The sequence below is a fragment of the Pinus tabuliformis genome, chromosome X (genome assembly GCF_031772625.1).
Source record: "Pinus tabuliformis cultivar Carrire ecotype Pingquan chromosome X, CPIR1, whole genome shotgun sequence".
NCBI classification, from domain to species: domain Eukaryota; kingdom Viridiplantae; phylum Streptophyta; class Pinopsida; order Pinales; family Pinaceae; genus Pinus; species Pinus tabuliformis.
The window spans coordinates 299,740,166-299,751,817 of record NC_142308.1 but is presented as its reverse complement, the minus strand read 5'-3'; the positions used below and the strand labels follow the sequence as shown (position 1 = coordinate 299,751,817).

The 11,652-nt window shown below is 35.7% G+C and overlaps 2 pseudogenes; both read left to right on the top strand.

Annotated features, from left to right (window-relative positions):
* Nucleotides 1-2,760: 2,760 nt before the first annotated feature.
* On the top strand, nucleotides 2,761-5,896 carry LOC149139589 (uncharacterized; annotated as a pseudogene).
* Nucleotides 5,897-9,818: 3,922 nt separating this feature from the next.
* LOC149139588 (protein STABILIZED1 pseudogene) lies at nucleotides 9,819-11,044 on the top strand (annotated as a pseudogene).
* Nucleotides 11,045-11,652: the final 608 nt, after the last annotated feature.

Genomic DNA, 11,652 nt, shown 5'->3' with positions numbered 1-11,652 from the left:
TGTTTAAATAGTTAGAAAAATAAAATAAAAAATTATAGCATGTTTAAATTATGTTTTGTAATGACTTTAATAATGAAATTTAAAGATTTTGAAAATGAACAATATATATTACTTGTTATGAAATTAATGTATTTATAATAAAATATATATGATTCATAAGAAATTGAAAATGGAAAATCTCAAATATATTTTAAAATACAGAAAGGATATGGATCTTTTATTTTGAAAGGTTAAAGTTGTAATAATGAAATTTAAAGGCATTGAAAAAACAACTTATATTAATTATTATGGAATTAATGTATTTTTAGTAAAGTATATATGATCCATAGTGTATTTAAAATTGAAAATAATAAATATATTTTAAAATAGAGAAAATATATGAATTTTTTATTTGGAAAAATCACACAAAGTAAAATATGTATGTTTTTTAAATTTTGGTAATTTTTTTTAAATACTTTTTATCTAACATATAAATAAATCTCATCTACCAATTTAATATCTCAATCTTAAAAATATTTTATTATTATAATAAATATTAAAAAAATATTATTTTAATATTTATAATTTTCTTAATAATATAATAACAAGATGTTGCAAATATCTATTTATAAATAACTTATATCATAGGTTTGGAAAATTTGAATATAAATTTGTGAAAGATTCAAGTATACTCTATTAATTTTATAAATTCATTTAATGTTAGAGTTAGCTCCACTAAATTTATAAATTTATGTAAAATTGGAGTATACTTCGCTAATTTTAAACTTCTAAGTATTCTTTTCTAATTAGGGTTGTGCTTGCAATCCATGTTATATGTTTTTATTTCAATGCATATACACAACGAGCAAGAGTAAGCACTATTCAAAATCTCTCTTTGGAGCTTTAAATTATTTTCTCTTTAAAATGTGCAAATATGCATACTTTCACATATATTGCTTAATACATTAAGGTTGTGGATAGAAACTCTACTTACTACAAATTGCTAGGTGTAAATAGACATGAGGCCATAGATTACAAGAAATAAGAACCATGTAAGGTAACATTGGATATGGAAAATGTCTATGTATATTCATGCATACATATTAATTCAAGCACAACTACACATGTATCTAGTGCATCTCATCACATGTGTTGAAAAATACTATTTTCCATGTAGGTATGGTCCAATTAGGCCAACCCTTCCTTACTAACATCACAACATGCAACATTTATGATAGGGTTCAAGGTTAGAGTCTTAAGACTTCAATATTATTTGATGTAAAAAAATTCATGTGCACTAAGTTTTCTAGTTCACAAGCATGCTCGCATGATCTAATGCTTTTACACATCCATTGCAATATTTTGTGCTTGATAAGATGAACACACATATTCAATTGTGTTCATGCATACTTCAACATTTATGTCCACTCCCCAACATCCTATGTGCCAATTTTTAGTGTTAAATGTGCCATGAATGCCCATTAGCTTGAGAATTGTAACGGAAGCCTAATTGGTTTCATGGAGATATTGTGGTACGCCCACAACATAGAAGAGAAATAAAGAAATAAAGACAAAAATTAAGAATCTTAGGCAATTGAACCTTAATCTTATAAGTGTTAGTGTTATAGATACAATACATAACATAGTTAGTAACAAACAATTATGCATTCTCTTTTTATCTGATATTATTTTGCACAAAGCAACTCAATAAGGTTTTATAGTTTATTTTGAAGGAGAAGAAAAAATTTGTGTCTTATCTCAAGCAATAATTATTTCATTTAAAGCAGTGGCCTTAGTGTTATGTATCACAAATTTGAATATAAATCACACACAAGATGCAAAGGATAATCTGTAAATTCTCCTCTATATTGATATAAAAAACCTTAATGTATGACAACACCTTACAAATGATCCTTTTATGGAAGGAATCCACTCCTATTCATGTGCCTCTTTAGGGTGAAACCTCCTAATGAGCTAAACTCCAAATTCAATAATCTTCCACACTATCATAAACATGAATTTATCATTGTTTAAATTTATCAAGAGAACACTAGTCATACAACCTCGTAACTACTTGGTGGACCTTATTTAATGAGGCTCCATTAAATTTACTTGATGCTAAATACCATAGTACACCTTATTTAATATTATAGTGGACCTAGTACACATTATATTGAATTACCTCCACTATTATTACTCTACTATTGGCCCTTCATCTAGCAATACATTCCTCAAGATAGTCTCAACATTAAAATACACTTGAATTATTTGAAAACCTGGTCAATGTTTATTCCATGGTAATTCACACCCTTGAACATACTTTGGCTGTTAAAAGATGGAAAATGTATTGTAAATTTTTTACGACTTTAGCAAGTCGAGCTACACTTAGTTAACCAAAATTAATCTATAGATTTATTTCAACTTTAAAGATAATTTCAACTTGATTTTTTTTTAAAACATTTTTTCCTCCTTAACAAAATTATCTAAGAGTAATAGTAAATTCAACTTGGTCTCTTTTAAAACTCTTTGTTATATCTTAACTAAACTATCAATTTCATTATTTAATAAAATTAATTAATTATAAAATTTTAATAATTCCATTTTCATATTTAAAAAAAATCCAATATATCTGAACCGTCAATAAATAAATAAAACTTGGCCCTACCTTACAACACTTGTGGGACTACTTGTAAATCGATTCCAAACACCAAAAATTGAGAGGTCGGAGTTGGTGACGGGACTTACTTTCATATTGCTTGTATTGTCCTACACTATGGGCGTATGGGTGACGCCTCCAGAGATTTGAGCACAAGTGGGACTACCTGTAAGTCGATTCCAAACACCAAAACTATAGAGGCCGAAGTTGGTGATGTGACTTACTTTCATATTACTTGTATCCTCCTACACTACATGCATATGGGTGACGCCTCTGTAGATTTGAACACTGGTGGGACATCTTGTAAATTGATTCCAAACACGAAAACTCCAGAGGGCAGAGTTGTCGATGAACTCCAGGGGCCGGAGTTGGTGATGGGGCTTACTTCAGATACCTTAAACCTACCTATTAAAGGAATATCTCCTAGAAATATAGTTTGTTTCAAAGTTGATTAAGAATGGAAAAACATATTTATGCCAAAGGTGTTTTTCACTGCGGACTTGGAGTGAGCAAACACTATTCACCCTAGCCAATCCCCTTGCTTCAGTTTTGTCGTCCTCAGACCAGTTAAAATCTTACACATGGCAAAGTCGCAAGCAAGGCGATAAACTTCATTTCAATCCACTGTAGGGATCGATGTATGTACATGTTCAATCACCAGTCAAAGAAGGTGTTGATGCCATTGAGGATCTACAACTTGACATAGTTCAGTGTAATTACTTGTAAGTGTTGCCATTACTACTCCTCGTTCTCATGGTTTGTGAAGCGTCAGGAATTGCAACAACATGAATGGATTCTTGGGGTAATTTTTTGGTAGGTTTGGTTTGCAGGAATGGCTTATGTAGCTTTAAATCTGATGGAAGAAAACTAGGACGATATATTTCTTTCAAAAGCTAGATCAGAAATATTGAGGTTGCTCAAAGCATAAAGGCCCTTTCCAGAGGAAAAAAATTGTGTTTTGGTCACCAGGTAAACTACTAATGTCTGATCTATTAGCAAAATTCCCACATTTATTGTCATTAAGAGTAGTATTGCAATGGCAGTGGCAGTTGTTATGCGTGATAAACAAGAGTAATAGTGTTGTAAATGCTGCTTTTTAGAGCACATAGGCAGAGTAGGGGATCGATGACTTTCCTCCTACTACATGGTTTCTATGGCACGTTCAAAATGTTGGAAATGGGCTCTACTGTTATTGTTGCCTCTTTTGATGAATTTGGGAGGTGAATGCAACACCTTCCATTCGACCTCACAATGTGTTTTGTTGGCATGAAGAAGGCCCTAGCCAACAGTCGGTCTCAATTAACAGGTCAGAGCTAAGTGCTCTTTTCAGCTTGAGGGCTTCCTTGGGATTGAGGAGCAAGGAGTGGCCTAAGAAGGTCAATCCCTGCCAAGTATGGAAAGGGATTACATGCAGGGAAGGGCATGTTATATCTATAAACTTGTCTGGATTCAAAAGGACAGTAGTAGGGTCACAAAATCCACAATTTGTTGTCGATGGTTTGTAGAATCTTACGTTTCTGGAGACCTTCAATGCTTCTCGCTTTCTCTTTCCTGGCTCCATACCAGTATGGTTTGGCGAACTCAGTGCATTAAAGACTCTGGATCTCAGCTCAACCTCTGTCAATGGTGGTCTTCCTATTTCACTTGGTAGTTTATACAATCTGAATGTTCTAATGTTGTCGCAAAAAATATCATAGGACCCATTCCTCCAACGCTTGGGTGGCTATCCAGTTTGACAACTCTGAATTTGTCATCCAATAATTTGACTGGACATATACCTAGTACTTTATCGAATTTGGAAAATCTGACTTATCTCGATCTTTCTGCAAATAACTTGCAAGGTCCAATTCCTGACAGTGTTGGAGGTCTGTCAAGTCTGACACAACTGAAGCTGGACAATAACTATTTCAGTGGTTTGATTCCAAGTCAGTTGGGAAATCTCTCTTCATTGAAGAACCTTGATCTGGGTTCCAATTAACTCTCTGGTCCTATTCCAAGTGACCTGGGGAGACTTATCAATTTGAGTAATTTGGTTCTTGCAAACAATTTTCTCAGTGGCGTTATTCCCAGTGACATTTTCAAATGTATTGCACTCCGAGCACTTAATTTGGCTCATAACAAATTGTCTAGAAATTTGTCCACATCTCTTGGTTCACTGATTAACCTGCTTTCTTTAACCCTTCATACAACAATTTGACACAGCCATTGCCAATTTCCATCTCAAGTTTGGTCAATATCACGGATATCAATCTATCTCATAATCTATTTTATGATTCCTTGCCATCTGGACTTGCAAGGCTCCCTCAATTAGTTGTGATAGATCTATCATATAACTACTTCGAGAAAAGAATACCTACCTTTTCCTCTTCCACACAAGTGGTCAATGAAGAAAACTGTTTACAGGGACCAACGAAGCAACAAACGATTTTCAAGTGCACATTATTCTATGCTACAAGGGGTCTATCTTTTCCTGGGTTAGGGCCTACAAGTGCTCCAGTTTTCCCTCCAACTCCATTGGAGAGCCCTTCTACAAAAAACACACGGCTGGGACCAATATTAGGAGGGGTGTTTAGTGGCTTGGGCCTCGTCCTACTTGTCATCGTGTTTGTTTTCTTTGTCCTTAAACATGAGAGAAGGGTTGTCGTTGGACACACAGAAAGAGATGTAAATCCTTTAGTTCACAGAGGAGGCCAATCAGTAGTTGGAATTTCAGTTAGTTTTTCAAGCCTCAGAGAGTCTTTTTCTTATGAGTAGTTGCTTCAGGCTACGAAAGAGTTTAATGCTTCTAATCTCATAAAACATGGCCACTCAGGAGATCTCTATCAAGGGTTGTTGGAAGGTGGTGTTCCTATTGTTGTAAAAAGGATTGATTTAAAATCATTCAGAAGAGATGGATATCTTGCAGAGTTAGATATATTTGGGAGGGCTTCACACACAAGGTTAGTGCCTCTTTTAGGTCATTGTTTGGAATATGAAGATGAGAAGCTTCTTGTGTACAAATACATGCCAAACATAGATCTTTCTTATGCCCTTTACAAAAAGGGAAGCTCACCTGAAGATACTTTACAGTCACTGGACTGGATAACACGTCTCAAGATAGCAATTGGAGCAGCTGAAGGTCTCTCATTTCTCCATCACGAGTGCTCACCACCCCTTGTTCAAAAATTTAATTGGAGGATAAAATGCTTGCAGTTGGTACTGATATTTTCTGTTGTTTGGAAGATGCTCAATCTCTGCTCTGCTATGCCTATTAAATACTAAATTTGGAAAGCAATTTGTGTCATTTTATTCCTAAAACTATATACATGTGTGTGAGTTTAGTACGTTCCCAAATCTTAAAGTTACATTATTGCAACTATGTCCATTTATTTGAATGCGGCCTATGGGAGAATTTCTGTTGTTTTTACTTATTCTAGAATTCCTTCTTGTTCCCTTTTTCTACATATCTTTAATTGCAGTGCAAGCTACCATTCTTTTTCATCTTTGAGGTAAAATATTATGCCCATAGATTATTGTGCTTGAAAAAAATAATATGATAATCGTTGTTCTTTTCTATTCAATATTAGTACATGTGTTCTTTATCTGATTTCTCAAGTATTGAGACAACATTGAAATCCACATAATTCTAGTATTTTCCAATAGTTTTAGTTTTTGATGTACATTCCCTAGAGTTGCCAATTAGAAGTGACCAGAACATAGGAGTACTATACCATGCATACATGTTATTGTATTGTACAGGATTCTTAGAAAATTCAGCTAGAAAAAATATTATGTATTGTGAGAAAGGGCCCTACAATACTAACAATCATGGAATTTCCTTTTTGAATAATCTTGCAACTAATCCTGTGTTGGAACTTTTATTTCTTTAGAGAAGATCCATTGAAAACCAGAAAAATTGCCCTTGTTGATTATCTTTTCTACCGTTGATGTATTCAATGTTCATGGTCAGGATTTGCATAGAGGAATCATATCTTATGAATGTCAATTATTGTTAGTGAGAAGTGTTTATCACAACTATTAAAACTTAAATGTAGGACAAGGTGAAATTAAATTTTGGGATTCATGTCTATCAAAACTAAGGATTTTTTTCAGAGATAGAGATTATATTCAAAAGAAATAATATGCAGGATTATGTCATACACACAGTTGTTACTTGTCTTTTGTAGTGTCTGATATTGAGATTTTGACCCTTTAGCTTAGATTACAAGAGTGAAACATTTCTTCTTTGCATATTGTTGACAAAAGCTAGAGCTGCCAAACAGCAGATGATTAGTTATAATGTTGATCCAAAACCCCACATTATGCATGTTTTAGAACCCACCTTTTTACTTTTCAGTCTTCAATGCTGGGTAGAATTGTTGTGAAGATGATCATCCTCAAGGACTACTATTTTCCTTGAGCAGAAAGTCATATAATGCAGCATAAGCTCCCTCCCTTCTTCTCTTTTCTTTTCTTCACTGTAGTCTGACAGTCCTAGTTGCTTCACACAAATAATTTTTTAGGATAGATTGTCTCCTTTCCTTTTCTTCTCCCACCTGAATCTTCAGCTGATCCTACACCTAGGTATTAATGTCATGGAATTCCTTCACTAAATCTTCCTTATTTCTTGATGCATCAATTCCTTGGTGGGTTCCACCAAATGACAATGGTCCTTAGCACCTTGCCATCTAGTGGGCTTGCAACTATTTTCACTTTCTGCACCCCCCACAAAATACTTATGGGGTTCTTGATATCCTAAGGAAAAGATTAGGACATGAAGATGCTAAGTGCTTGTAGACAAAACATTATCTACATGTGAAGGAAACCTGTTCATAGTCTAGTTTCCATATTTCTTTGATAATCCATATGTGAAATCCACTTTGAAGAATATATTGACATAGGTTGTGATATGAATTTTTAGAGTTTTAGGAGATCCATAATGGTTTTTTTCCCAAGTATTTTTAATGGAGGCCAAAACTGCAAGTGTCTAGAATTGTAAAGGTAGGTTACGAATATGAACCACATTATTGGAGTCAAGGAGTTTGCAAATGAATTCAAGGTAGTGGTACTCATGCATAAGTTGACATGCCCCAAAGACCAAGACATGAAGTGAAGAATATGCTCCTTGCCTTCAATAGAGTTAAACTTCACCATGAAGAACCCATAAGCACATGGGTAAATGTAGGCTTCTTCCTAAATAAGTGGTTTCCACACATGTGAAGCCTAATGATGTAGGTTCAAGTGTTGAGGTGAAGGCCATTGGAGTGACACATCAAATGATGGGAGGTATCCTTCTCAACTATGAAGTGATTATAGGGATGAGATTGAGATGCATCAACACTTCTAGCAGTGGGTAGAGCCTTATTAGAATATTTTCCTAAGATTTCTAGATGGGAGTCTCCTACGAGGGTTGATCAACCTACAAAATGGGTGGAGAAACTTCAAATATTCTTAGGCAACAATGCATCCATTCTACTAAGATGTTGAACAACGTTCAAAAGTAGAGAAATTGAGTTCTTCAAAGGAGTAGCTACTTCCTTACTGGTAGAGGGGGTTGTGATCCTCAGTTCTAGAGTGCCTTTGAGGGGTCATTGATCTCACAATATTCATTAGGCCTTGGGAGGAAAGACAAGGGGATGCCATGAAAGAAAAATACTACATGGGGTGTGTGGGATTGTGGCTAGGGCAACGTCCTAGCCCAAGTTAAGGATTTTTAAAAATAACTAGATATAAATAAATCCTATACATGTATGCATGGCCAAATATTTTATTAGAAATCAATAAGATCAGAGGTTGTAGTTCATGATTGGAACTTTTTACTTTTTTTGTTTTAGAAGGTAGATAAATTGAGTCCTTCAAAGGAGTAGCCACTTCCTTGGTGGTATAGGGGGTTGTGATCCTTAGATCTAAAGTGCCTTTGAGGGGTCATTGATTCCACAATATTCATTAGGCATTGAGAGGAAAGACAAGGGGATTCCATGAAAGAAAAACACTGGGTGGGGTGTGCGAGATTGTGGCTAGGGAAAAGTCTTAGTCCAAATTAAGGATTTTTAAAAGTAACTAGATATAAAGAAATCCTATACATGATGCATAGCCAAATATTTTATTGGAATTGATTTTATGAAAAAATGTTCATCAATCAATAAGATTGGAGGTTGTGTTGAAAATTGGCAGCTAAGGGATGAATTTCCTTGAACAAAATCCCATTTCTGACAATTCTAGAGTGACTTTCTAAAAATAGAAAGTCATGTCTATCATTTCAAGCATGACTTTCCAAAATTAGTAAATATCCTTGCTTCAATTGATAATCAAGTATAGATGATGGAAAATCACTCAAGTTATCCTTAATCAATCTTAATTGTTCAATTTTTACTTAATCATCAATATTATCATTAGTATTATTATTATTATCATTATGATACTATAATATTATTATCAAAATGGAAATACATGTCACCTTTCTTACTTAGCACTCTATCATGCCACTTCGCACCTCTCTCTCTCCTTGATGGCACTCGTTCCCCTCTCTCTCACTTAATAATGTGTTACCCTCTCTCTCATAATGGATTTGTTGCACTCCTTTTACACTCTCTTAGGTGCATTAAAGACTCATCATAAAAGATTCCTCTTACGCACTCTTCAATGCATAAGTTACTCTCTCTTCTTCAAGGCATACGTACTCCTCTTTATGGCATGAGTTACAAATGCAAGCGTACCTCCTTTATGACATGAGCTACAAAGGCAAGCATACCTCCTTAATAGCATGAGTTACAAATTGTAATTATATGTATACTCGTTAGAAATTGTAAATATATGTAAACTTATTGAAAATTGTAATTATATGTAAACTTGTTGGAAACTAATTCACTACGCACTCTATAGGGCATCACAGATCTCATTATCCCATAGTTGGATCCATAAGAAGAAGCTGACCAGGGAAGAATATTGGGGGATCATCACTTTCTTGTTAATTGGTGATGCCTTCCTGAAACCAAAAGGTGAACTACTTCGAGTCCTCCATGATGATTCCATGGAACCAACCACCAACATAGTCATATTTCCGTTAAACATCTTTCCACTTGCAGCTACTGGTCACATGGATCCGAAAAAATCATTGTAGAGAACTTTGGAAGCCAAATAAATCCAAAATTATAGAAAAATTAAGACCAGAGACTAGGGCAGATGTGATGATGAGGGAGGGGCCATGGTGTTCACCACGTGGTTTCATATTGGGCCTGCGAGGCATGCCCTAAACCAATCTTCCACCACCATAGGCGGTGTGACAGTAGGCAAAGGGTGGGGCAAGGCTGGTTCCAGTGTCGTGGGTGTCGAAGAGGAGGAAGAAGTAGACGACGAGAAGGGATATGATGAGAACCAGAAGTTCGATGAATTTGAGGGAAATAATGTGGATTTGTTTTCCTTTTCTGAATATGATGAGGATGACAAGGAAGTTGATGTCATCTGGGAGAGCACTGATTAAAGAATGGACTCTCATGGTAAGGACTAGTAGGAGGCAAGGCTGAAACATAGGAGATTGAGAAGTACAGAGCCTCAAACCTGAAAATTACAGAGCAGTTTGCAGATCTTAAGAGGAAATTGTATACGCTCTCCACCGAGGAGTGGGACATCATACCAGAGATTGGGGATTATTTGCTTCGATAAAAATAAAAATTGAGAGTTTGTTCCCATTCCAGATACATTGTTGGAGAATGCCAGGCAAGAGAAGGAGCACGTCAGTGCATTGGATCCCAAAAATAGGGTTGCAGGTGGCACAGAGACACCGTGGGCGCAGACATTGGTGACTCATCTCACGACTGTTGGAGAGGGGAGACAAACTGTGTTGTCTTTGAAGCTCAATAGGCTCTCTAATTTAGTTTCAGGATTGACCGTCGTAGATCTTAATGGGTATCTGATTGATCTCAAGAGTATGAAGATTACCAGTGATGCAAATATTTTGGAAGTTAAAAAGGCCAGATTGTTGCTCAAGTCAGTTACTCATACTAACCCGAAGCATCCTCCTGGTTGGATTTTGGAGGTAAGGATAGAGGAGGTTGTAGGGAAGATACAGGATGCATGACATTTGATTAAAAAGGTTGTGAAGAATGCCCAAAGAATGAAGATGTATGGTTGGAGGCTTGCAAATTGGCGAGTCCAGATGAAGCCAAAGTTGTCATTGCGCGTGGTGTAAAGGTGATCCCCAATTTGGTGAAGTTGTGGATGTAAGCTTCAAAGATCGAACAAGATGGTGTGAACAAGAGTCGAGTGTTGAGGAAGGGGATGGAGCATATTCCTGACTCTGTGAGGCTTTGGAAGGCTATGGTGGAGTTGGAAAATGAGGAGGATGCTCAGATTTTGCTTCACAGGGCAGTGAAGTGTTGTCCACTACATGTTTCCTATGAACTCGTTAGAGTGCATAGAGATGACTCGTAAACTACGAAAACAACCAAGAATGGGCAGAATAGAACTGTGGAGTTGATTCATATACAGTTAAAGCATCTCTAAGAAAAATAAATTTCTGAATTGAGAGGGAATGTGACCATGAAAACTGTTATTGGCAAGGTCAACCATTCTATGAAATGAGAGATTGTTGAGAAGAGGAGAGACTGTACCTTGCAATTCCTTGGATGAAACATTGTGTGAAACCACTCTCTGTTTGTGCCGACTGCATATGACACCTCTCAACTCGTAGAATAAAATGTTGGTTTTCCACGAAGTGGTTAACGATTGAGATGGATCATAGGTGATTGCAGATAGAAGTCCAAGGAGAGCCTCTTGATTAGAAGCATTTCTGAGACAAGGATGTCAACGGTGTGATAATTAAAGGGCGGAAGAAAATGGGGAGGGACTGAGACAGAGAATGGAAAAAGAAACGAGTAAAAGTAATGTCCATAAAAGTGATGGAATGTTACAGATCTCCATCTTCTACTGCTCTCAATGGAATGTAAATGGTTTGGGCTTCTTCGTTTATTTATAGAAATTCACCTTCGAATTCTGACTTTATTACGCGTTGATATTATATAGATTTAGCATTGAATTCT